Genomic DNA, 26,066 nt, shown 5'->3' with positions numbered 1-26,066 from the left:
ATGAATGTCAGAGTAGAGAATTTGAAGGAAAAGAAGACAGGTAAGTTTAGAATACTTTCATGGACACTTTCAGCATAAAAACGAGACACAAGTAGCTCACTAGAAGCCTGTGAAGCAAAGGATTATGAACTAAAGAACAACACCTGGGTGAGTAGAAGAATGAGTTTGAGAAAGGATAATGTAGTAAACAACTAAAAAACGCAGTAAATATAGATGAGGTAATAACCTTATGAATGTGAAAGTCAGACTTAAAGAATGCCATACTCATTCCTACCCTAACTACTTTGTGAACCTACTAATTCTGTTGACATAACAAACATACAAACAAAATGCTACAGCAGAATGTGGGTTTTAGTTATGGTGTTGTCGGCAAGATGCATGTATGATTTGGTCTATCTGTCTCTCAACCTTCGTATGGTTCCTATTTTGAGCCAGAAAATTCCTTGTGATGGGAGTAGCCCCGTGCATTGCAGTATATTTAGCAGCCTCCCTGTCTTCTACTTACCAGATGCCGGCAGCACCCCCACCCAGCTGTGAGAACCCAAAATGTCTCCAAACACTGTCGATTCTCCCAGGAGAAAAGGGCACAAAATGGCTGCCAACTGAAAACTTCAGTATTAGTTAAACATTAAAAATGATGACTATTTCCTTAGAAGAATTGTTTAATGTACTCAAAATCTTATAAAGATGTTCAAATACGCATGCTAATCTCTGTGTTAAAAGCATAATGTTCTTTAGAAAAGTCATAATTTTAAACCTAAAGATTTAGAGGTAAAATGCAACCTAAAACTGTGAAAATTTGTTTTTCATTTAGGCCACATGAAGCGTGTTAGCATTTATATTCCAACTTCTTCATAAAAACCGAATTCTGCTCTCTAGGATTTGTGAAAATTCACTGAATCCAACCTCTGGAACTACCTCATCTTGGCCTGAAAGACAGATTGTAACATTTGAACACTTTGCATTAATTTCTTCCACAGTCTGAATTATTTTTAACATTTACATCTTAATCTATTTATGTTTTATGTGAGGTCTGATATGGCTAATTAAATCATGTAGAACACCATGAAGAGCATTTTTTCAAGTGACATGATTTGGGGGATTTTCCTTTTAGCTCAGTTTTGTATTGGGTTCATGGGGAATTTACTGCTCTTCGTGTTATATATGTACAGCTTCTTAGTTCAGCCTCACCTAAAGAAGCCCATTGATGAGATTCTAATACACCTGACTTTAGTCAATGTCATGACCATCATGTTCAGGATCATTCCAGATATAATGGCATCATTTGGAGTAAGACAATTTTTGGACAATATTGGTTGTAAAACAATATTGTACATTTACAGAGTTACCCGGGGTCTTTCTATCTGTAATACCTCTCTCCTGAGTGCATGTCAAGCCATCATTATCAGTCCCAGTAATTCTAAGTGGGTACGGCTTAAATCTGAAATTCCCAGGCTCATTTTTCCCTTTTTCCTTTTCTTCTGGATCATCAACATGCTGATATATATCCGGGTTATCATAAGTGTAGGTGTCAATAACAACTTAACTGCTGTTCCAATTGGGTTTCATGACGTATACTGTAAAACTGAGGAGTCTGACTACCTCCATTCAGTGGCATTTGTAAGTGGTATGGTGATTCGAGATATCCTGTTTGTGGTCCTCATGGTCTCGACCAGTATCTACATGGTGATTCTCCTCCAAAGACACCACAGGAGAGCCTGGCATATTCACAGCACCAGCCTCTCCTCTCAGCTATCTCCTGAAATCAAAGCTACACAGAGCATCCTTTACCTGGTGGTTTGCTTTGTTTTCTTTCATTGCTCAAATTGTTGCCTTAGCATTTATATGACCTATGGACCTGAGAAATACCTGAGACTGGAGAGAATTACTGGACTCATTTCATCATGCTACCCAATGCTCTGCCCTTTTGTGCTGTTGAAAAATAATAAAATTCTTTCCAGGCTTACTTCTTTCCTTTCAAAGAAGAGAATTACTTTTCATAAAGGAAGATTCAATGGATGTTTCTGACTCGCCACACCTTCTTCTCCAATAGAAGAGTTACTATAAAGATTTATACAAGGGGGAAAAAGTCATAAAATTAGAAAGTGTCTAGACCATTCAATGGGGAAAAGAATAGTCACCTCAATAAATTGTATTGGAATTACTGTTCTGGGATATCTGCCTGCAAAAGAATGGAGGCGGAACCCAACCTCTCATCATACAAAAAATTAAATGAAAATGGATCAATGGCATAAATATAAAAGCTAATAATATAAAGGCCTTCCAAGAAAACAGGGAAATAACTTCAGGAACTTGTAGTCAACAATGGATTTTCACTTTTTATGCCATAAACAAAAGCAACAAAATTTTTAAAAAGTTGATAAAATGGACTTCATCCAAATTTAAAAGTTTTTGCATCTGAGGACATTATGAAGAAAATGAAAATCGAACCTATAGAATGAGGGAAAATATTTGGAAACCATGTAATTGATAAGGGCTTGACATCTAGAATAAAGAACTCCTACATCTCAAAAACAAAATGGCAATCCACCCAATTAAAAATAGGGCCAAGGATTTGAATGCACATTTCTCCAAAGAAGATATTCCAATGACCAACAAATAAATGAAAAGATGCTCAACATCATTAACCATTAGAGAAATACAGATCAAAACAACAAAAATCCAAAGAAATATAAATATAGTGGAATACAAGAAATATGGTTAAATATTGCAAAAGTAGCACGTAAAGGAGAAACAGGAATAAAACCCAGAGGAAAGAAACAGAAAAGAAATAAAATGTGTGGTTTACATACTCATGTATAAATAATTATGTTAAATGCAAATAGTTTAGACACACCCTTTAATTAAAAGACAGAAATAGTGAGAATGGGTAAAAGAAAAATGACCCAACTATATATGATGTCCTAGAAACCCATTTCAAATATAAGTAGGTGAAAAATAAAAGAATGAAAAAAGATATACCATGAAAACACTAATCAAAAGCCAGCTGGGGAGAGTTGAACTGACAGGAACTGTCTGAATCAACTACTTTGAACTCTGGAGTCTAGTGGAACTCTGTGGAGGAAGATATGGTAAGTTGCTGTGAATTTCACCCTCCACTCAGCAGCTATCATTGCTCATCTCCCAGGTCAGGCCTGGGGACTGCAGCCCAGTCTCCTGAGCATCTTGTGGGTGCCAGGATGGGTAGTCTATAAGGACCCACTTCCCCAAAATTCTGGGGTGTATGGTCTGATCTCTGAGACTTCTTTGAGTCAGCTACTTCAGATCACTGGTGGGCTGGCTCTGAAGGTGCAAATTTTCCCAACTCTCGTCAGGCAAAAGCAACAGAGGAATCTTAAAGAGGCACTCTCTAATTTTTTCTCTACTTGTCACTTCCAGTTCCCTGTTTGGGGCAAAAGTAGTTTGGAAAAGTTAAGAATTGTTGCTCCAGTCCTCAACAATAGCAGCAGCAATGACAGATAATTCCAGAGGAATGGGAGAACTAGATTTTCTGAGTTACAACAGTATAATAGTCAGAACGTCCAGTTCTCAACAAAAAAATTACAAAGCATATAAGGAAGCAGGAAAGTACAACCCATTCACTGGGATAAAAAGAATTTACCTGAAAACCTCCTTGAGGAAATTTATACATTGGAACTATTAGTAAAAGACTTCAATGGGAGCAAATGTAGCTCAGTGATTGAACATGCGCTTCCCACGAGAAGGTTCTGGGTTCAATTCTCTGTATTCCTGAAAAAAAAAAAAAGACTTTATAGCAACTGTCTTAAATATGTTCAATGCAATAAAGGAAACTATATACAAACAACTAAAGGAATTTGGGAAAATATTGACTGAACATAATTAAGAGATGGAAATGATATAAAAGAGCCAAACAGAAATTATGGAACGGCAAAGTGCAGTACTTGAAATGAAAACTCACTAGAGAGATTTAACAGTAGATTTGAACAGGCACAAGAAAGGATTGGCAAACTTGAAGACAAGATAATTGAAATTATCCAGTGTGAGGTGCAGAAAGGAAAGTGAAGAAAATTGAACAGTGGCAGAGGAACATGTAAGATACCATCAAGCATACCGACATACACATAAGAACAAAAGAGAGAGGGAAACGGACTTTGGCCCAGTGGCTAGGGTGTCCGTCTACCATATGGGAGGTCCGCGGTTCAAACCCCGGGCCTCCTTGACCCGTCTGGAGCTAGCCCATGCGCAGTGCTGATGCGCGCAAGGAGTGCCATGCTACGCAAGGGTATCCCCCGCGTGGGGCAGCCCCACGTGCAAGGAGTGCGCCTGTAGGAAAGCCGCCCAGCGTGAAAAGAAAGAGCAGCCTGCCCAGGAATGGTGCCGCCCACACTTCCCGTGCCGCTGACGACAACAGAAGCGGACAAAGAAACAAGATGCAGCAAATAGACACCAAGAACAGACAAACGGGGGGGGGAAGGGGAATTAAATAAATAAATAAATCTTTAAAAAAAAAAAAAGAACAAAACAGAGAGAGAGAAAGGGCAGGAAAGAGAATTTGAAGAAATAGTAGCCAAAAACATCCACAATTTGATGAAATATATGAATATACACATGCAGAATGTGCAACAAACTCTAATCAGGACAGATTCTAAGATGTCCGCACCAAGATACCTTATAGTGAGTTTGTCAAAGTCTAAAGACAAAGAGAGGAATTCGAAAGCAAAAGAAGGAGTTCTTAAATATTAATACAAGTGATCCCCAGTAGAGACTGATAGCAGATTTCTCATCAGAAATCCTGGAGGCTAGAAGACAGTGGGACAACATATTTAAAGTTCTTAAAAAATAAAATCTGTCAACTGATAATTCTATATCTGGTAAAATCATTTCTCAAATAAAGGAGAATTTGAGAAATGTACAGATAAACAAAAGTTTAAAGATTTCATTACCAGAAGACCTGCCCTACAAGAAATTCTAAAGAGAGTAATTCATGCTGAAATAAAAGAACAATAGACAGTAACTCAAAGCCACATGAAGAAATAAAAACACTGGTAAAGATCACTACATAGAGAAGAAGGGTGTTCAAAAATTGTCTTGTGCTGATACATGGTATAGCATGGATGAATCTTGAAGACATCATGCTAATTAAAATAAGCCATACAGAGAAGGATAAATATTCTTTGATTTCCCTTATATTAAACACTTAGAATAAGCAAATTAATAGATACAGAAAGTAGATTAGCATTTATCAGGGCTGGGGTAAGGGAGAATAGGAGTTATTGTTTAATGGATTTGAGTTTCTTTTTTGGATGATAAAAATGTTCTGGAAATAGTGGTGAAAGTACAGAACATTGTCAATGTACTTAAATGTCAGAGCTGTACATTGAAAAATGGTTAAGATGATATTATATCCATGTACATTTACCACTATTAATTATTAGGAAATAGCTAAACAAGACTATAAATAGGCAGTGTCAAGTGGTAGAATGCAACTGCCAAATTCTGCTTATTTTGGGGAGATAGTTAGCTAGGAAAGCCTCTCTCAGATTTTGTTGGATTCTGTTCATTTTTCTCTTCCTGGTTCTAGGAAGCCCATTTATCCACGTTCTATCTCCATGTTTCATTGAGGTGTTCAAGAAAATTTGAACCATCAATTTCTCAAACCAGTCTATATACTAGGGGGAAATTTTTTCTGCTCATGTTTGCATTTTCTTCCATCCTGTATTCTACCACATTAAATGTACTTACAGTATTCAATAATTCTAGCAACAGATAACATGTTAAAGGTATTGTGTATGAAAAAAACACAAAACATTAATACTTGTGATACCAAAACAGTCCTGAATAGGGAACTTGTTTTAAGAGTTCCTGACTTTCCTTGTGAGAAGGTATGATTCAAACCGTGTTTACTGAAACTCTTTTCCACATGTGATGGTTTGAGGCTGTGTGGACCCAGAAAAGTATGTTGTTGAAGCTAATCTATTCTGGTTAATGTAAACCTATTGTAAGTAGGACTTTTGATTAGGTTCCTTTAATTCAGATGTGGCCCAGGGTGGGTCTTAATCCTCTCCCTGGAGTCCTTCATGAGAGAATGTAATTTAGAGGGAGAAGAAAAAGCCATGGAAGAAGCTGAAAGTAATGAAATCTCGAAGAGAAGGGGAGACCAGCAGACAACACCATGTGCCTTGCCATGTGACAGAAGAATCCAGGATCACCAGCAGCCAGTCTTCAGGAAGAAAACATCAAAGATGATGCCTTAATTTGGACATTTTTCTCACCCTTGAAACTGTACACTTGTTAATTAATAAATTCCCATTATTAAAGGCCAGCCCATTTTATGACGGTCTGCCTGAGCAGGTCTAGCATACTAGAACATGCATGAATAAGGAGAATTTTCTTCTCATGCCCTGTCCACCATAAACTCATCCTGCCTTGCCTTCCTCCTCCCTCCATTCTCTAAGAAATGTGTCAATGAATGAATCACATCAGGCTTATATAAAATTTAGAAGAAATATTATTACTCTCTTTGGATATCATTGAAGTTAAAGCATTAGGGATGCTACTACATAAAGGGGGATAATTATCTTCAAAGATTCAGAGATATGGAAAATAAATTAATGTAAATCAAACTTTTTAGCATCTAGTACATCTAAAAATAGAAGAAGCTGCTTCTGGTAGTAGTCATTTCCCATACTTGATGATGAATTACTGTTCAGTCAGATGTGGTGAAAGAGATTCAAACAACAGAGTGTGAGAAATGTAGGCTATTTCTGAAACAGCTTTATTTTTTCTATTCTGTAGGTTATTTTCCAACCATAAGAAATTACTTTACATTTCACAAGAAAGAAATATGGTAAATCAAGCTAAGAGGGAGATCCAGAATAGATGTAAAGAGGGAAAATGTCCATTCATTGAAGCGATTTTCTCTTTGCAAAAATATTAAATGCTTATTATCAGCAGTATAGAAAAAATCAGCCAAGTGAAAAACCTGTCATTATATTGTTATGATGTATCTATAGCATGTAGCTCCTGTTACCACTTGCTTTTTTTTAATCCAACATTTTTTAGCTTAAAATAATTTTTTATTCTGTCCCATGGTTCTATGGATCATGGGTTGAGGAAGCCCTCAGCTGGTCCATCCAGGCTGGGATGGGGAGCGGCTCCTGGTTACTTCTCTCCTTGTGCTCTCCACGGACACCACCTGGGGAGGAGGGGCTCTAACAGCGAGTGGTGTTGAAAGTTCTGACTCTGAACTCAGTCTCCGCTGGTTCCCCAGCAGGCTGCACAGACAATGTGGTGGGAGAAGGGGCTTGTTATCATCTAAGGGGGATGAAAAATCCCTTGGTTGCCTCTAATTTTACACTTCATTACAGCCAAGGAATGGTGGAAATTTAAGCATTCCCCTCAACATTTGCAGGTGGGGGTAAGGATATTATGTTAAATTTATTATTGTCTAGCATTTTCTATCTTGTAAGAATGCCATTTTTCTTGTGTTTTGGTTAGAAAGTCGACTTTTGGGGGGAATTTTTGTTTTGTCTGTGCTATTTGGGGTTTCTGGTTTGCCAAATTCTCCAGTGTGTGGTCTGGCATATGTGAGAGTCCATAGCTAGTCTACCTGCTCTCCTCCTTTGAGTTTCTTCTTACGCTGGTTTTATATATAATGTCCAGAGTTTTTAGCCACAATAGTTGGAAGAATAAGGAGAAGTATGTCTACACCATCCTCCCAGAATCAGAAACCTATGTAATAATATTTGAAGGCTGGTAATGTTAAGTCTTCCACCTGTGTTCTTTTTTCAAAGTTATTTTGGCTATTCTGGGGTCTTGATATTGCATTTAAATCTAAGAATCTGATTATCAACATCTCTCAGCAAAGTCCACTGGGGTTTTGATTAGGATTGCTTTGAATATACAGATCCATTTGGAAAAAATTGACATCTTAACAATAACAATTCTGGTTCATGAATGTGGTTTCTCTCCCTATTTAGATCTTCAATTTCTCACAACAATATTTTACAGTTTTCTCTGTACAGTTTTCACACATCTTATGTTGGATTTATTTCTATTTTATATATTTGAAGTTATTGTAAATGGTATAGATTTTTAATGCCTGCTTTTAATTGCTCTTTACTAGTATATAATACAGAATTGAATTTTTAGATTAATTTAATTTTATTTTATTACTTTCTCCCCCACCTCATTGTTTGTGCTTGCTGTCTGCTCTCTGTTCATCTTCTTTTTTTAGGAGGCACCAGGAACTGATCCCAGTATCTCCCATGTGGAAGGGAGGCACCCAATCAATTAAGCCACCTCTGTTCCCTGCTTGATGTATCTTTCATTGTGTTTCCTCACTTTCATCTCTTCACTGCATCATCTTGTTGCACCAGCCCATTGTGCAGCTCGTTGTCTTGCTCGTCATCTTTAGGAGGTACTGGGAACCAAACTGAGGACCTCCCTTGTGGTAGGCAGGTGCCCAACTACTTGAGACACATCTACTTCCCTATTGAATTGATTTTATATGTTAATGTTGGAACTCACTTAATTTTAGTTACTTTTTTCATCAAAGGATTTCCTTTATTCATTACACACAGAATGTTTTATATATTTTGAAACCTTGTATCTTTCAAAATGTCACTCTGTAAGTAAATTATTTTTCCTGTTATTTCATTGAATAACTTCACCAGAAAAATATTTATCTGTTTTTACCCCAGATTCTCCTTCTCATGGAAAGTCTTTTCCTTCCAATTACCTGTTTTAGGTGTTATTCCTACTCTGAGTTTTTCTCATATCACCAGGGCTAGAGCTCTGATACAACCTTTTGCAGCCTACAGACATAGCATTCCTCCAAGTATAATACAATCATATTGTTCGAGGAGAAATTGTAAATAAAAGCATTTATATATTGATTACATTGACATAGTAGTATACTCCTGTGTGGATACTTTCACTTGTTTGAAAGTTAGAGTTATGGCTGAAGACACTTCCGTTGTCATAACATTTTTAGAGTGAATTTCCTCATGTCATCTAAGGGCAAAATATTAACAAAATGCTTTCCTCTGTACATGTTAAACATATGGTTTCCTCTATTTTCATCCAAGGTTAGAACAATTAGTGAAATGTTTCCCACATATCTGGTATTCACATTGCTTCCTCCAATGTGAGTTTTCTCCTGTTGTCTAAGTGTTGAAGGAAAATGGAAAGGTTTCCCATATAGCTGACATTCATATGATTTTTCTACAGTGCACATTTTCCCATGTTTATCAGGTTGGAAGACTGGCTGAAGTCTTTCCCACATAGATGGCAGCCATATGGTTTCTCTCCAGTGTGAATTCCCTCATTGTTGTCTAAGGACACAAGTTTTTCTGAAGGCATTCTCACATTGATGATAGTCACATTATTGACTTGTAGTGTGATTTTACTTATGTTCATTACATGATGAATGGTCGCTGTGGAATTTTGAAAATTGTTGATATTGAACTTTTCTCCCATGTGAGCTGGCACTACTGAGTCAATGTAGAGCTGTGATTGAAATATTCTCCCAAATAAATCATCCATTAAAATGGATTCTCTCCAGTGTGAGAAAGTGATTGACAGTGGATTATTGATATTCTCTGCATGACATTTCTGAATATTTTTCTCTGGGTTGCACCAGCATAGCCCATTCTTCCAGGGTGAAATTTATAGCTAATCAGAGGTTATAGTATCAATGTATTATCAATTGTCTTGGCCGTCAATTGTCTTCCTCTGGTTTGTTACTCCTAGACAGCCCAAGCATTAAGCAGGCAATGATTTCAGTGGAATTCATGTTTTTTCTTTCTCATAATTCCTGAATTTTAGTTTTCTTTTGGCTGAATATTGTTGAAAACCTTTCTAATGATACAATGTTAGATTATGTCTTTCCTGCAATTATAGCATGTGGTTATCATTTCTTGTTTTTTAAGGCTTACTTTCCCTGTGTGGATGCAGCCTGAGTAGTGTCAGGGCCATGAGTATCTCTTCCATGGGTCCCGCAGTAATGAAGCCTTTGTTCTCCTTGTCTCCAGTTACTTTTTAAAATAGATTCCATAGGATTTTTTTTTCATTTCGTCTTTTTTTAAAAAAGATACATAGATTATGCAAAATGTTACAATAAAAAATATAACGTTTCCATATACACCACTCCCCAAATACCCCACTCCTCCCACAGGACTTCTTTCATTAGTGTGGTACATTTGTTGCATTTGATGAGTATGTTTTGGAGCATTGCTACACAGTTTTAGTTTTATACTCCCTCCCACTCCATTCAGTGGGTGATGGCAAGATACATAATATCCTGCATCTGTCCCTGCAATATCATTCAGGACAACGCCAAGTCCGAGACACCCTTATCACACTTCTTTTTCCCTCTCCCTGCGTTCAGCAAGTCCCGTGCCCACTGTCTTCACATCAATGATATAATTTCTTCCATTGCTAGAGTCACAATAATTCCATAGTAGAATACCAGTAAGACCATTCTAATCCATATTTTATTCCTCCATCCTGAGGACCCTGGCATGGTGATGTCTACCCCCTCTCTAAATCGAGAGTGGTTTAGATCCCACACGGCTGATGGATGGGATTCTCCTGCTTGCAGTTGTAGACTCTCTTGGTTCCCTGGTGTAGGGTTGACCATCCTCATCTCCCTGTTAGCAGACCTGGGTAAGTCCAAGGAACTGGAGAGTAGGGAGAGTAGGTTTCCATAGGATTTTTTACATAGACAATCATGGTGTCTCCAAATAGAGTGTTTTTTCTTCTTTTCCAATGTGTATAATAATTTATTTACTTTTCTGTCTGTTTCACTGACTATAACCTCCAGCTCCTTTTTGAGTAGAATTGGTGGGTGCAGGTATCCTTATTTTATTCCTGATCTTGGGGGTAAAGCATTCAGTATTCACCATTAATTAACTCTTTTAGCTAAAGGTTTTCCATAGATAATTTTATTAAATTTAGAAAATTTCCTTCTATTCCCAGCATCTGAGAGTTTTTATCAGAAATGTTGTTGAACTTTTCCCAGTCCTTTTCTTCATCTATTGAGATGCGATGTGATTTTTATTCTGTTATTCTAATATGAATCACTGTGACAGATGTTGTATTCCCCTATCTATTTTTGACCTTTGTTCTGAGAAGCAGTTCCTTTATATGTAAATAATTTGACCCTTCCAGTTTTTGATTTTAAGCTTTTGTTAGGAGGAACCAGAACGACATTTAATTTAAGACTCATTTCCCTCCAATTCTAAGAATTTGAACCAGTGCCCTACACATTATGAGCTTTTCCGGTGTGGCTTGGTGGGAGAAGGCACTTTTCCCAAGCCCATGTAAATTCTTGCATTGTTTCCTCTCGAATCCTTTCAGGTGCTTCTGCTTCCAGCCTCACAATGATGTGCTAATCAGTACTTGGCTGAATATTTGTGGGTGCCCTTCGCAGACTGCTGGCATTCTCTCCTCACAGTTCTCTTCTCTCCAATATTCTACCAAAGAATTCTACCCCATTGTTCGACTTGGACACAGTTCTGTCTCTGCAACTCAAGAGGACTGCCAGAGTCTGCCTGGGTCACCCTCCCTTTCGTGAGGCCTGGAAACTCTCTCCAGGAAGTCTCAGAAACCTGGGGATCACTTTGTATCTCTCAGGCATCACTGTCTTTCATTACCTCATGTCCAATCTCTTTAAAACTTGTTTCTTGTACTTTATTTAGTATTTGTGGTTGTTTTAGACAAGAGGGTAAATTTAGTCCCTACTATTCTATCTTGGTGGAAGTAGAAGTCCCAATTTTTTCTTGGTTGCATTTTATGTCTCTCCTTCCCAGTTTTGTACACAATAAATAGGTGTCTGCTAGGTTACATGTCTGTCCTCAGAAGAGCCTGTGCTATGGATCCAGCCCTGCTATTGATCTCAATGGTTTAGCCATGTCCAGTGAAAATGGGTTGGATTCTCTCTCCACGTTCAAATTTGGGACAGGGGTACCCAAGACTACCTTCAAGTTCAATTAAATAATAGAAGGACTCCCAGAATATGGCAAAGTCATCATTCTCATGGTTACAGTTTGTTACGTTTATTACAGTAAAAAGATACAGATGAAAATCAGCAAAGGGAAGAGGTACGTCAGGGAGGGTCCAGGAGAGACCAGGTGTGGAGCTTCCAATTGTCCACTCCCAATGGAGTCGTGCAGACAGTCGTATCTCTAGACATAATAGACATGTAATCTCTTTATTTTGTTAAGCCTTTAAAGAGTTCTTTGATCCATGGAAATCATGGACATGAAGAAAATACCATTCACAGCAGAGATGGGAATGGCCAAGGCTATGCGGTTACTATGTGCAGTGGTCTAGCCCCTGCTGCTTTTATTCTTTCTTTTGGTTGAGATGTAACAAATGTTCATTAAAGCATATTCCTACATCAATAGCAGGATTCAGGTTTACATATATCATGCAACCACCATAACCAGACCAAGAATAGAAAATCTCGAGAAATTCAGGAGACTCTCTTTTGAATCCTCTCACCTAATAGCTCACCAAAAGAAGCTGCTATTCTGACCTCTGTTAGCACAGATGAATTTGCCTGCTTTTTAAAAAAGATTTATTTTTATTTCTCTTCCCTTCTCCCTCCCCCCATTGTCTGCTCTCTGTGTCCATTAGCGGGTTCTTCTGTGTCTGCTTGCATTCTTGTCAGCAGCACCAGGAATCTGTGTCTCTTTTTGTTGCATCATCTTCCTGCCTCAGCTCTCCATGTGTGCGGTGCCAATCCTGGGTCGGCTGTGCTTTTTACTGCAGCTCTCCTTGCAGGGTGCACTCCTTGTGCGTGGGTCCCCTATGCGGGGGACACCAAGCATGTCCTCAGCACTGCATGTGGACCAGCTCACCCCAAGGGTCAGGAGGCCCTGAGATTGAACCCTGGACCTCTTATATGGGAGACAGATGCTCTATCAGCTGAGCTAAATCTGCTTTCCTTGCCTACATTTGACATTTGCACAAATGGAAGAGTACAATGTGGTACAAACTCATTTGCACCTGGCTTTTTCCACTCAGTATTATGCCTGTGAGATTCTGCTATATCTCACAGCATTAATTGGTTCTTTTTCACTGTTCTGTACTATTACAGCCAATGAAGCCATTGCAATGTGTTCATGGATTTTAAAGGTGATAGGCATTCAGGCTGTTTCTAGTTTGGGGATACTACGAATACTACAATAGATCATTTATAGAGTTTTTCAATTCTTCTCATGAAGAATCATTTTTTTTTAAACAAGTATCAGGGATTGAACCTGAAAACTGGTACATGTGAAGTAGGTGCCAACCACTGAGCTCCACCTGCTCCACCTCACAGAAATTCTTATTTGTGAAAAAATGACTATTTAAATTCTTTTTTTCCACCAAACTGTATACCTCCAATTTGTTTTCCTGTCCTTACTGCCCATATATTGGTCCTCTTTGGTTCTCTTTATTCCTTTCTGTAGTTTCCTGGTTTTGGCTGATATTATTTCATTTCTACCTGTTCAATTCCCTTTATTCTTTTTAGTAGTGCAAGGTTGCTGGCAATGGTTTCTAGGAACTTTTATTTCTTTGGAATGCTTTATTCTGTTTTCATTTTTCTTCTTAGTTTTTACTTTGGCAAACATATATGTTTAACAGAAAAATTGTCATCCCAATCATTTTAAATCGTCTAATCCAGTGGACTGCATACTGAGATGAAGCTGGGAGCTTTCTTCTAAATTTGTGCCTGTCTATACTCACTCTCCCAGCAATCCATAGGAATTTTGGAGTAATCTTGTATCTTATGTGTCACTCCTGTGCTCAATAACCAATCAGGGCTTCCTATACATTCATGAAGGTTTACGTAGTTATTCTCAAACTATCCTATGCCCCTTTCCAATCACATATAGCATAGCCGGCCAGATGAAAATATGCAACCCTGATAAAAAACAGAGCAGGATATTCCTCATTATGCACATAATGGTCTTTTGGACAGCACTGATTCTTTGAAAAGTGAAATCTTAATCAAATGTTATCCTCAAAGTGGACATTTCCAGGCCTCCATAGCTGCACTGTTTTCTTTCCTCTTAATTTTTTTCCAACTGCCTAACCTATTACTCTCTGCACAAAATTACTCAACCGACATAAAAGGTGAAGTTCAATTCCAAATTGTCTAATCTTTCAATATGACGCAGGTATATTCTAAGTGGTCCATTTTCACTTATCTTGTTTTCGTTGTTGGCCACTGTAGCCATTTGATAGAATTGATGAACTCCAAAAAGAAATATTAGATTATGCTTATAATCTGATCTGTACCTGAGCATGATTGAGTTATGATTATGGTGTTGCATCCCCACCCCTTGGTGGGTGAAGGACTCACAGGTAAAAGGCATGGTGAAGAACAGGGTTGGGATTTCTGAAGTTAGAATTTGATGCTGAAGACCCAGGAAGTCAGCACCCAGAGGAAAGAGAAGCCAGCACCAGGAAGGAAGGAACCTTGACCCCAGAGAAAAGCAAGCCCCAGGAACGTAGGGACCCAGGAAGCCTGAACCCTCGCAGACGTCGGCAGCCATCTTGTTCCAAATAGACTTTGGTGAGGGAAGTAACTTATGCTTTATGGCCTGGTATCTGTAAGCCCCTACCCCAAATAAAGACCCTTTATAAAACCAACCATTTTCTGGTATTTTGTATCAGCATTCCCTTTGGTTGACTAATAAAGTCACCAAGTAAAGAGTATTCAGTTTCCATTCTACTAAAACCATTTCTATAAGATACGTTAGGAATTCCTTTGCTCTGTGTGAGCTGATGTATGAAAAAGAAAATAAAAAACCCCATTGTTGATAATAAGCACCTCTGATGTGATCATATAACTCAAGAGAAAAACTGAAAAAACCGAAAACCAAAAAACAGCAATAATCCTGAAATTAACTAAGATTCCATGCTTGCAGGTCTGATGCTGTGCATCTTTGGCCATCACATATTGTGATGAGCTTTGTCACAATTCTGGTGCCATAATTTTTGCCATAGAGGCAAGGCAATGTAAAACTCTGAATGCAATACCTAATATTACACACAAACACACACACATTTAGGGAGTCGGTCTCTATCTTGGTACCTAAGAACCTAATTCTTGCTCTGGTTTTTCTTCAGTCAAAACCCGGGCAGATGGGAAGTGGATTTTGCTCGAGTGGTAGAGCATCCGCCTACCACATGGGAGGTCCAGTGTTCAAACCCAGGGCCTCCTGATCTGTGTGGTGAGCTAACCTATGAGCAGTGCTGATGTGTGGAAGGAGTGCCGTACCATGCAGGGGTATCCCCCATGTAGGGGAGCTCCATGCCCAAGCAAGGAGAGCCACCCCTCATGAAAAAAGTGCAGCCTGCCCAGAAGTGGTGCTGTACACACGGAGAGCTGACACAGCAAGATGATGCAACAAAAAGAGACACAGATTCCTGGTGCTGCGGACAAGATTGCAAGTGGACACAGAAGAACCCAGAGCGAATGTACACAGACAGCAGACATCAGTGTGGGGGGAGGGGAGGTAAGGTGTGGTGGGAAGGGATGAGAAATAAATAAAAAATAAATATTTTTTAAAAAAGCAAGAAAAAAGCCCTGGGCAGAGCAGCAGGTCAGGCCAAGTGCAAAGGTCAAAAGCAACATATTCATCCTGATATAAGCTGCCCCTCACGTTCTCTCAGCACCTATCAATTTGTTGCTGGTGGGTGATGGATCCTGAAATTTGGCTTGTTTTATACAACAGTGTGTTGATGTGGCATGCTGTGACTTAGTTGCCCCTATATAGGTAATCTTAAAATAATAAAAATAGCATCCAGGTGACAGGTACAAACTTTAAATTACCATTATAGGAACAGGTCGGGTGTTGGTATTTGATCCTTAAGCTAACAATGCTTAACAATTAATAAATGACATTTTCAGGACAATGCTGTTTTCAGTTCTCCTCCTCAACATTTAGTCTTGGATAAAACCAATATAAAGAATGTGGCTAGTAATTTTGGTGTTCCATCTTTAGGTTGGTCAAATATATATATATTTTCTTTTCTACAAACGCTTACGTCTGCCTTCATTGCTCTAAAGTGTGTGGTCAGGCAGAACCACCAGCAGCCCAACGGCAGCGAGCCCTTCCTCATCGGCATCAGCGGGGGCACGGCGAGCGGCAAGGCTTCCCTTTGTGCTAAGATTGTGCAACTGCTGGGACAGAATGAGGTGGACTACCTCCAGAAGCAGGTGGTCATCCTGAGCCAGGACAGCTTCTACCGTGTCCTCACATCGGAGCAGAAGGCCAAAGTCCTGAAGGGCCAGTTCAACTTTGATCACCCAGATGCCTTTGATAATGAACTCATCTTCAAAACGCTCAAAGAAATCACCGAAGGGAAAAGTGTCCAGATTCCTGTTTACGATTTTGTCTCCCATTCCCGGAAGGAGGAGACAGTTACTGTCTAACCCCGCGGACGTCGTGCTCTTTGAAGGGATCCTGGCCTTCTACTCCCAGGAGGTATGAGACCTGTTGCAGATGAAGCTTTTTGTGGATACGGATGCGGACACCTGGCTCTCCCGCAGAGTATTAAGGGACATCAGCGAAAGAGGGAAGGACCCTGAGCAGATTTTATCTCAATACATTACCTTTGTCAAGCTCGCCTTTGAGGAATTCTGCTTGCCAACAAAGAAATAAGCCGATGTGATCATTCCTAGAGGTGCAGATAATCTCGTGGCCATCAACCTCATCATGCAGCACATCCAGGACATCCTGAACAGAGGGCCTTCCAAATGGCAGACCAATGGCTGCACCCCATCACGCAAGAGGCAGGCTTCAGAGTCCAGCAGCCCACCGCATTGACCTTGCCTTCTTCAAGCCCCAACCCCTGAAACAGACAGGAGGAACGGTCAGGAGGCACTGTTGATCTGTACATATCATTTCCTCTGATGTTACTGTAGTTAAGAAAACACCATAGAGATGAAACGCCTTTGATTTTTTTTTTTACTTTGGATTGGGTGAAATGATACAGACCTTGACCCTGAGCTTAAATGACAAACTGTGCCAACTACTACTGATGATGCCTAATTATGAATCCAACGTGTAACCAGTTATAAATACAAAACATACATACATATATATAGAGAGAGAATGATCTATTTTTGTGTAAATGTACAAAGAATGTAAAGCTGTTTGCCATGAGTATTTTGCAGGGCTGCCTGTACTTGTGTGTTTCGGGACTAGAACAGGAGTTTCACCAAGGGGAAATGGCCTGCTATATTCCAGGTGAGGCCAGCTCAGGCATCTGTCTGGGAGATGAGGAATGGGGGAAGACCAGCTCATGTCACTTCAACCTAACTCCTGGAACTCTCTTGGGAATGGGATTTGAAACCCTTGAGTGGCTTCCCTGGCAGATGCCACCTCCTTGTAGCTGAACCTTAGTGATATGATAAGAGATACTGTCTTTTTTTTTTTTTAGTTGAAATTTAGATCTCAACTCAAACTCAGGGAAGAGGCCCACTGAGGAGAACAAGTCTTCTGCCTTTTCTTTTTGCCCTACTCCCCACCTCTGGCTGCTCAGACAGCTCAATGACTTCTTCCTTTACCACTTCCCAGTCTCTCCCAGCAGCCAGAGCTACCTCTCTTACCTTCTTAGGCAGGGATTTTATGAGATCATTTCCTGTTAAAATAGGGAAGGAGGGAGATCTACTGTGCCTGTTGTAGTGTTTAAGGAAGCACTGGTTCCTTCTGCCTACCAGGGAAGTAATTGGCCAGACACTTTGGGACTTTCCTGTATTACTGAATACATAGTGGCCTCCTGGAGTTGGTGTTTGGTGGAGGATTTCTGGTAACTGGCTGCTGGCAGCCCTGCCCGGGGTGGCAAGAGAGCTTTGCCCATGTAGGGGCTTTTATTTGCAGCGAGATGAGGATGGCATGCCCCCTTCGCCAGGGATTTCCACTAGCATCATCACAGCCAGGATGGTCTCCTTATTTATGATTTGCTGCATGACTACAGTGGCCACTGGGCATTAAGGGGCCAGGAAAAAGGAAGAGGGCATTTAATTAATGAGTACACAGATTGGAGTCCTAGGTTGAAAACTTAGGGAGCAGGAGAATTCCAGCTTTCCTGAGGTCTTCCTTTTGGTGGAAACTTCCTTCTCTGGAACCAAGTACACATTCCAGACTGATTTTTGGCAGAGGGATGAAGGAAGTGGAGGGAAACTAATACAGAATTCTGAGCCTCCATTTGTAAGTGCAAAAGAGCTGGAGCTCATTCATTTGAGGGTTGACTGCCCCGAGGGCTTGGTAAGCCATGGTATTAGTTATTCCATGCCACTCCTAAAACCTTTGGGGAACCCTTTCCCTTCAGTTGCTTTCAGAGCCCGTTTGAGCCATATAGATAAACCTCTCATACCTAATTTCCAACCCTCAGACTCTGCACCATCCTATTCAGTTTCCCTTTTGTAGACTCCGTTTGACTCTAAATCTATTTTGCTGTTCAAAAAGTTGAACCTAGCTCCCCAGCCGCACTTTGCCACCCCTGAGACATTCAGAAGATTCTGGTGCAGACTCTGGAGGGGGCTCCCGAAGGCAGCAGTAGCCTGGCTGGAGTAAGTGAGGCTCCTAAGATGCCTGCTCTGAAGGCCAGTGCTTACTGGTATGGAGAAGTTGTGGAGTCAGTCTTTTTTAATCTTCATCATCATGCCTTCTAGAGTTCTGAGATGAAGGGTGGATGGCAGGCCTGGGTTAGGATCCTGAGGTCACAAGGCCCTTGGCCTCAAGGGGCCTGGCTGTGCTCAGGTGAAGCCCATCTCTGGGCATGCCTTGGCGTTCAGTGGGTAGCATGCTCAACTTTACTTGAAGCTCCCAGGAGTCAAAACATTTAGTGCCTTGGCTGTCCATCCCACTGCCTTGGAAGATGGATTTTTCTTGTCTTTGAGCCTTTACTTAGCTGCGTCCTCATCTACCAGTGGCGTTGGGACCATGCCTCCAGCATCTCTGAGTAGCCCTCTTATAGCTTGGAAACAGCTTTAGGGCTGCCCTGCCCCTTTGTAAAGCAGTCACCAGTCCTTGTTAGTTTGGCTGGGGACACTGGGCAGTACTTGCTGGTTAACTGACAAGGTTTAGACAGCTTCCCTAATTCTGTGGCACACTGCATCTGGGAAAGGAAGTGGTGGGAGGCTCTACTTGCTGGCTACCCCAGCATTTAACCCACTGAGTCTCTGAACTTGAGCTTCCTATAGGAGAAATCCTGGTGCTAGGTAGTAGTTGAAGAACCACTGGCATTCTAACTCAGGGATAGAATTATTATCTTGGAATCTACACATTTGGCATCTGGGTATCTTTGGTTGTTCAAGGAGGGGGCACATGAGCAGGTTTGGGCAATGTTGGTGGATGGAAGTCCCCAGAGCTACCCAGTGGTGCTTGCTTCTTCCTCTCTGCCCGGGTGGACCTTGGACCAGCCTTTTGGGAATTAAACATCTGGATTGTCATGGAAGCTCCCTCACTCCAACGGAACTTCTGCCTCAGGTTTCTTCTTCTTGGGGCAGGCAGACACTGGTTTGAGCAAAGTGATGGGAGCCTATGTGAGGAGGACAGGAGTGTTTTCATGTCCGGGTGTCCTTAGATTTGGAACTGATAGGGTAAGCCTTCGAGGAGGCAGTGGTTACAGAACTGGACCTCCATGGGACACGGCAGGAGAGGGTGACAGGGCTGCCACATCTGGAAAGGTCTCCTTTTCACCTTTTGTCAGAACTCAGTCATCCATGCAACTAGCTTCTGTGGAAGTTGGCTCCCTGCCTCTTCTGGGCTTGGGAGTGAACACTTGCTCCCATACCCAGGTGGGGTTGCCAGTCTCTGTTAGGCCACTAGGTTGGCCTGGAGACACATGTGCTCCTCCGAGCCTGGCTGGTTTGTCTGTTATCTCCTTGCTGCCCTAATGCAGCTGATGTGATTCAGCAACACTGACCTGCACTAATGTCCACGGCCGTTGGAGGGAAGTAGCCTCTTGGGGGGAGTTATTTCACTCTGCCCAATGGTTTCCTATTTGCCTGTCAATGATTCTAGTGCCAAGGAATGGGGCTGGTTTGGGTGGACGCTAGGCTAGGTTCTGGATTGCAGAACTGTGCTTCTGGGAAGGACCGAGTGGACTTCACCCTCCTTGCCCTTTACACTTTTCTCAGGGTGGAATGGGGAAACATTTGGGGTGTGAGATAAAATGGGATGATAACAGGTGGTTGGGAAAGACATCTTTGGGATGAATCTGGAGCTCAAAATCCTCTAATCTTTTGTCTTTGGGCCTTTTGCTGCCCTGCTTTAATACCAAGTGATGGGTATTAAAGATCAGCTTTGTTGTTGCTTAGAGGCAGTGAGTGCCTAGCCAGTCCTGCCTCAGGAACAGGGTGAGTAGCTAAACAAAGTTTTTCCCCCCTTCTTTCAGATGCTTGCTTTTTTCCCTTTTTCTTTCTGCTGCTCTGCCTTTATTATTAGTTATAAAAATGACCACATATGATGTACTTTCCTGTAAATAAAGACTGAGCAAAAAAAGATAAAAAAAAAAGTGTGCGGTCATTGAAACATCCCTTTGAATTGCATCTAATACAAATTCAGGTATCTTGACACCCTTTGGCAAGTTTATATGCTAAGCCTTATAAACATTTTAGGAAAGAAGATTTGGAAGACAACGCCTTACCACATCCATCTGTGGGGTTTTCTGCACACATTGGTATTGATTTGGCACCATTTATGTTTTCTAGGAATAAAACAACATTACTCTCCTTCCCCAAAGTCCCTCCCTTTGTGGGCCTGCATTGTTGGGAAAGCATAAAGCAGGCTATGTGTGGAACATGATTCTTTTTTAAAAAAAATTATAATTAATTTTTTATTTACAGGGAAGCTTTCTATTACATACAGATTACATAAAAAATATAAGGGATTCCCATACACCCCACTCCCTTCCATACTTTCCCACATCAACAATGTCCCTCATTAGTGTGGTGCATTTGTTACAATTGATGAACACATATTGAAGCATTCCTACTAACCATGGATTAGTTTACCTTATAGTTTATACTCTGTCCTGCACAGTTTTGTAGGTTATGAGAAAATATACAATGACCTGTATCCGTCACTACAGTGTCATGCAGGACAACTCCAATGTCCTGAAAATGTCCCCAAATTATACCTATTCTTCCCTCTCTTATCTCAGAACCTCTGGTGGCCACTGCCTTTATATCAGTAAGAGTTCTCCCAGCCCACACTTTTTAAAAAAAAAATGTAATTATCTTTTTTCAAAAGTTATTAGATCACACAAAATGTTATATTAAAAAACACAAGAGGTTCCCATATACCCCACCCCCGACCCCCCAACCCCATCAAGGTTTTAATTGTATTCTTTCAAAGATATGTAGATCATAAAAAATGTTACATTCAAAAAATAAAAGAGGTTCCCATATAACCCCCAACACCCTCACCAAACTCCTTCCACATCAACAACCGTTTTCATCATTTTGGCATATTCATTGCATTTGGTGAATACATTTTGGAGCACTGCTGTACTGCATGGATAATAGTTTACATTGTAGTTTACACTCTCCCCCAGTACATTCAGTGGATTATGGCAGGATATATAATGTGCAGCAACTGTCCCTGCAATATCATTTATGACAACTCCAAGTCCTGAAAATGTTCCCATATCTCATCTCTGCTTCCTCCTCCCTGCCCTCAGCAATGACCATGGCCACTTTTTTCATATCAATGCTACAATTTTTTTTCCATTACTAGTCACAATAGTTCCATAGTAGAATATCAGTAAGTCCACTCTAATCCATATTTTTTCCCTCCATCCTGTGGATCCTGGGATGGTGATGTCCATTCTCTCTATATCAAGAGGTGGTTTAGATTCCACATGGATGATAGATGCAATTCTTCTGCTTGCAGTTGTAGGCACTCTCTGTTCCCTGGTGTGGTGGTTGACCATCTTCACCTTCTTGTTAGCTGACCTAGGTAAGACCAATGAACCAGAGAATAGGAGTTGCAACTTTGCTGAGGCTCAGGACCCAGCTGGCACATGGACAGTCCAGAGATTCAAGTCTCCTGAGTATACACCAACCCTAGCACCAACCACAGGTTCAGTAAAAGTGAAGGAAGAGGTATGTGTAGAAAGGTCACATCTGAGTCCAACTCCATCACACTCAGGAGCACAAATTCCAAAGTAGGGCCCATTCCATGGCACTGAACTCCAGAGCCATCTGCCATGACCATTGAACCTGTGGGTCTCTGTAGCTGTCAGGAGAACCAGTACCTGGGGTTGTATCTACTTTGGCTGTCTCTGGAGTCCTGTTGAGGCATGTGTAAGCGTGACCTATCTGGTGATCTCCTTACTCTTTTTTGAAGTCTCTTAGCCACATAAACTCATTTGTCTTTGCCATTTCCCCCTTTTATTCAAGGTCAAGAAGTTTTTAACACATGATCCTACATGCAGGCTGAGATATTCTGCTGGTCTGAGTTGAACCTTTTATTCAAAGTCTCTTTCTAGTTGCATCACCAATTAGTGATTGGTAGTAATCCCTCGGCGCCAGCGAGGCTCATCCCCCAGAGTCATTCCCACATTGGGGGAAAGGTAATGCATTTACATGTTGAGTTTGACTTAGTGAGTGGCCACATTTGAGCAACATGGAGGCTCTCAAGAGGTAACTCTTAGGTACCCTGCAGCTTTAGGCCTACTTCATATTTCAGGCACACAGGCTCATAAGCATAGTCATCAGTATCAAGACATCATCATTGGACCATCCTTCTTCATTGGTCTGTGCCATTGCACATGGTGGGTTGTTGCTGCTCCATTGGGGAATGTGATAAAGCTTCCCTGGGTAGGAAGTCAGCACTCCCTTAGTTGTCATTTGTAAATGTAACTACTTTCAAAATACCTAGCATATATTTGAACATTTTTATGTACCCTATATATGTGCCCTAGAGAACTCCCTCCCAACCATGTGCCCCCCATCAATAACACCCCATGCCAGTGTTCCTCCCCTGCCATAGTTTAACCTCTCTGTGGTCAAAACTTCTTCAACAATGAAGCCTAATATATTGCCAAGTTCAATTAATAGGAAAATGAAATATAGTGATGGGTTTAAAGATTAGAAATAGAATAGATACTAATTTATAAAAATGAAAATAAAGTAAAAATAAGTTGGTGTATTAAAAAATGAAAAATATTATAAAGCTTTGTTTTTGACGTTTGGTCTTTCAACACTGCAGTGGATGTGGAACATGATTCTATAATCAAACCTCAAGGAATCCATTTTGAATCCAACCCTCTACCAGCCAATCTCATGGTGTTCAAGTCCTTGTATAAATGGATGGCTCTCAGTGGTGTATTCAATAGACTTATGAGGGAAGAATTTAGTAAAATAAAGGCTGATATCTTAAATTAGCCAATATATCTGAAAGTCATAGAATGTAATCATGCCACACACTATAATAGTTATATTCCATAGGTTGAGTTATTTTGCTTTTTTGAGTCAAAGATGTTAAGACTACACAGTGATCCTGACATTTAACCAATTTATATGTCTATTTCACATTTTATTTAAGTAATAGGAATTCTTCCAGCTGATGAAACAGAAAATTAAGTGCATTGTAAGGATTTTATCCCATGTTTTAAATCTATGTGCTGGGAAATTAAGTCTACTTCTATTTTGCTGTCAAAGAAACACTTGAAGGATTTGTATTTGTTTGTATAAGTGCATATATTTATGTGTATGTGTTTAGGGGAAACTGATTATATTTTAACTACATTTTTCCAGACACCATATTATGTATTTAGCTGTATAAAAATTTATAGCTGACTAGGGAAAGTATGTATTGAAGAAATTATAGCAGTGAAAATATGACCATTGTTCTTATAGGCACATAAATTTTGGTGACACAAAAGTAAATTCATCAATACTTCTTAGAGGAAAAGGAGTGTTTCCCAACATAGTTGGTACTTAAATTGGTTTTAAGGATTGAACAAAAATTATTCCTGTTGAAATGATAAAAATGAAATATCTTTTTTGAATAGCATCTTTTAGAGCTCTTTGCAGTTACTGGGTTATGAGTCTCAAATGGTTTTAAAGAAAACTGTGCATAATGTGAATACTTTGATATTTCTTCCCTACTATAATACTGCTGAATATACTAAGTTTTATTTTTACATCATGTTAAAATTGCAACCTCAGCATAGATCTTAAACATGATTTTTCTGAGAGATTGCTTATAATGTTGTTGGTTTTCTATATAGATTACCAAAAAAGAAAAAAGAAAATAAAAGAGAAATTTGGTATTTGCATTGCTCATAACCCTATTAAAACCACTTTTTAGACTTTGGTTATTAAGTATCTCTATTTTTTCCTTTATGGGTGAAGCATAATGTATAAACCTGCTCTGCACATTTCTCCAAGCACTCAGATTCAGTGAGAAGGCTCCTGTCCTCAGTGTCCATCTCTTTACACGTGCAGAAAGGAAGCTGGTTTGTTGCACAGAGTGGATTGCAGGGATCAGGCTATGAACCATCGATTCTCAACTCTAGCTAAGTAGCACCGACTCATTATCATTTTATTTTGCTGGCTTTCATGGAAACTCTTGAAATCTCTGGGTCATTCGGAAAATAGCATAGATTTTCAAGAATAAAAGCTCTGAAACCAGACATCCTGCGTGGAAATCTTGGCTCTGCGTGTGCCTTTGGGAAGACTTCTTAATCATGATGAGCCTGCTTCGTACTCTCTTTAGCCATTTCTTGCTGTGAGCGATAAATAAATGAGTGCCTGCAAAGCCATTATCATTATTTCTTTGCTTATAGTAAGCTTTTAAGGGATGTCATGGTTATCATTGCAATAATAAAAACTGCAATAGTATCTAAAAATAAAATGAGCACAGTTTACAAGGGCCAGTCCTACTTACAGTGCATCCTCTACCAGGTACACCCAGATTTCTTTGCACGGACAGTGAACTTTTGGCATGTACAATTAACCCTTGAAAACAAAACAATGCCAAATTAATGAAAAGTCACTGAATTTATTCTTTGAAAGAAATACTTAACTAACATTTACAAGTGGCACTTTTAAAAGACATGTAATCTTTTTATTTTGTTATGCCTTCAGAAAATTCTTTGATCCATGAAAATCATGGACATGAAGAAAATACCATTCCCAGCAGAGATGGGCATGGCCGAGGCTATGCGGTAGCTACGTGCAGTGGTCTATCCCCGGCTGCTTTCATTTCTTTCTTTTGATTGAGATGGAACTAATGTTCATTAAAGCATATTCATACATAAATAGCAGGATTAATGTTTATATATATCATGTAACCACTATAACCAGACTAAGAATGCAATATCTCAAGAAAATCAGGAGACTCTCTTTTGAATCCTCTCACTTAACAATTCACCAAAAGAAGCTGCTATTCCGACCTCTCTTAGCATGGATGAATTCGCCTTCTTTAGACATTTGCACTTGTGAAAGAGTACAAACTCATTTGCGCCTGGCTTTTCCCACTCAGTATTATGCCTGTGAGATTCAGTTATGTCTCACAGCAGTTAATTTGTTCTTTTTCACTGCTCTTACTATTCCAGCATATGAAGCCATTGCAATGTGTTCATGCATTTTATTTGATTTTTTTAAAGATTTATTTTATTTATTTCTCTCCCCTTTTCCCCGCCCCAGTTGTCTCTTCTCTGCGTCTATTTGCTGCATGTTCTTCCTTGTCCATTTCTGTTGTTGTCAGCAGCACAGGAATCTGTGTTTCTTTTTGTGGCATCATCTTTTTTTAAAAAAAGATTTATTTATTTATTTATCTCCCCTCCCCCCCCGTTTGTCTGTTCTTTGTGTCTATTTGTTCCATCTTCTTTGTCCACTTCTGTTTTTGTCAGCGGCACAGGAATCTGTGTTTCTTTTTGCTGCGCCATCTTGCTGTGTCAGCTCTCTGTGTGTGCGGTACCATTCCTGGACAGGCTGCACTTTCTTTCACACTGGGCGGCTCTCCTTACAGGGTGCAATCCTTGTGCATGGGGCTTCCCCACGCGGGGACACCCCTGCGTGGCAGGGCACTCCTTGCGCGCATCAGCACCGCGTGTGGGCC

General features: G+C 40.1%; 1 pseudogene; it reads left to right on the top strand.

The window, feature by feature from the left end:
* On the top strand, window positions 1-16,811 carry LOC131274169 (uridine-cytidine kinase 2 pseudogene; annotated as a pseudogene).
* The last annotated feature ends 9,255 nt before the right edge of the window (window positions 16,812-26,066 follow it).

The sequence above is a fragment of the Dasypus novemcinctus genome, chromosome 18 (assembly GCF_030445035.2).
Source record: "Dasypus novemcinctus isolate mDasNov1 chromosome 18, mDasNov1.1.hap2, whole genome shotgun sequence".
NCBI lineage: Eukaryota > Metazoa > Chordata > Mammalia > Cingulata > Dasypodidae > Dasypus > Dasypus novemcinctus.
The sequence above is the reverse complement of the archived record's forward strand: the minus strand, read 5'-3'. Positions and strand labels throughout refer to the sequence as shown.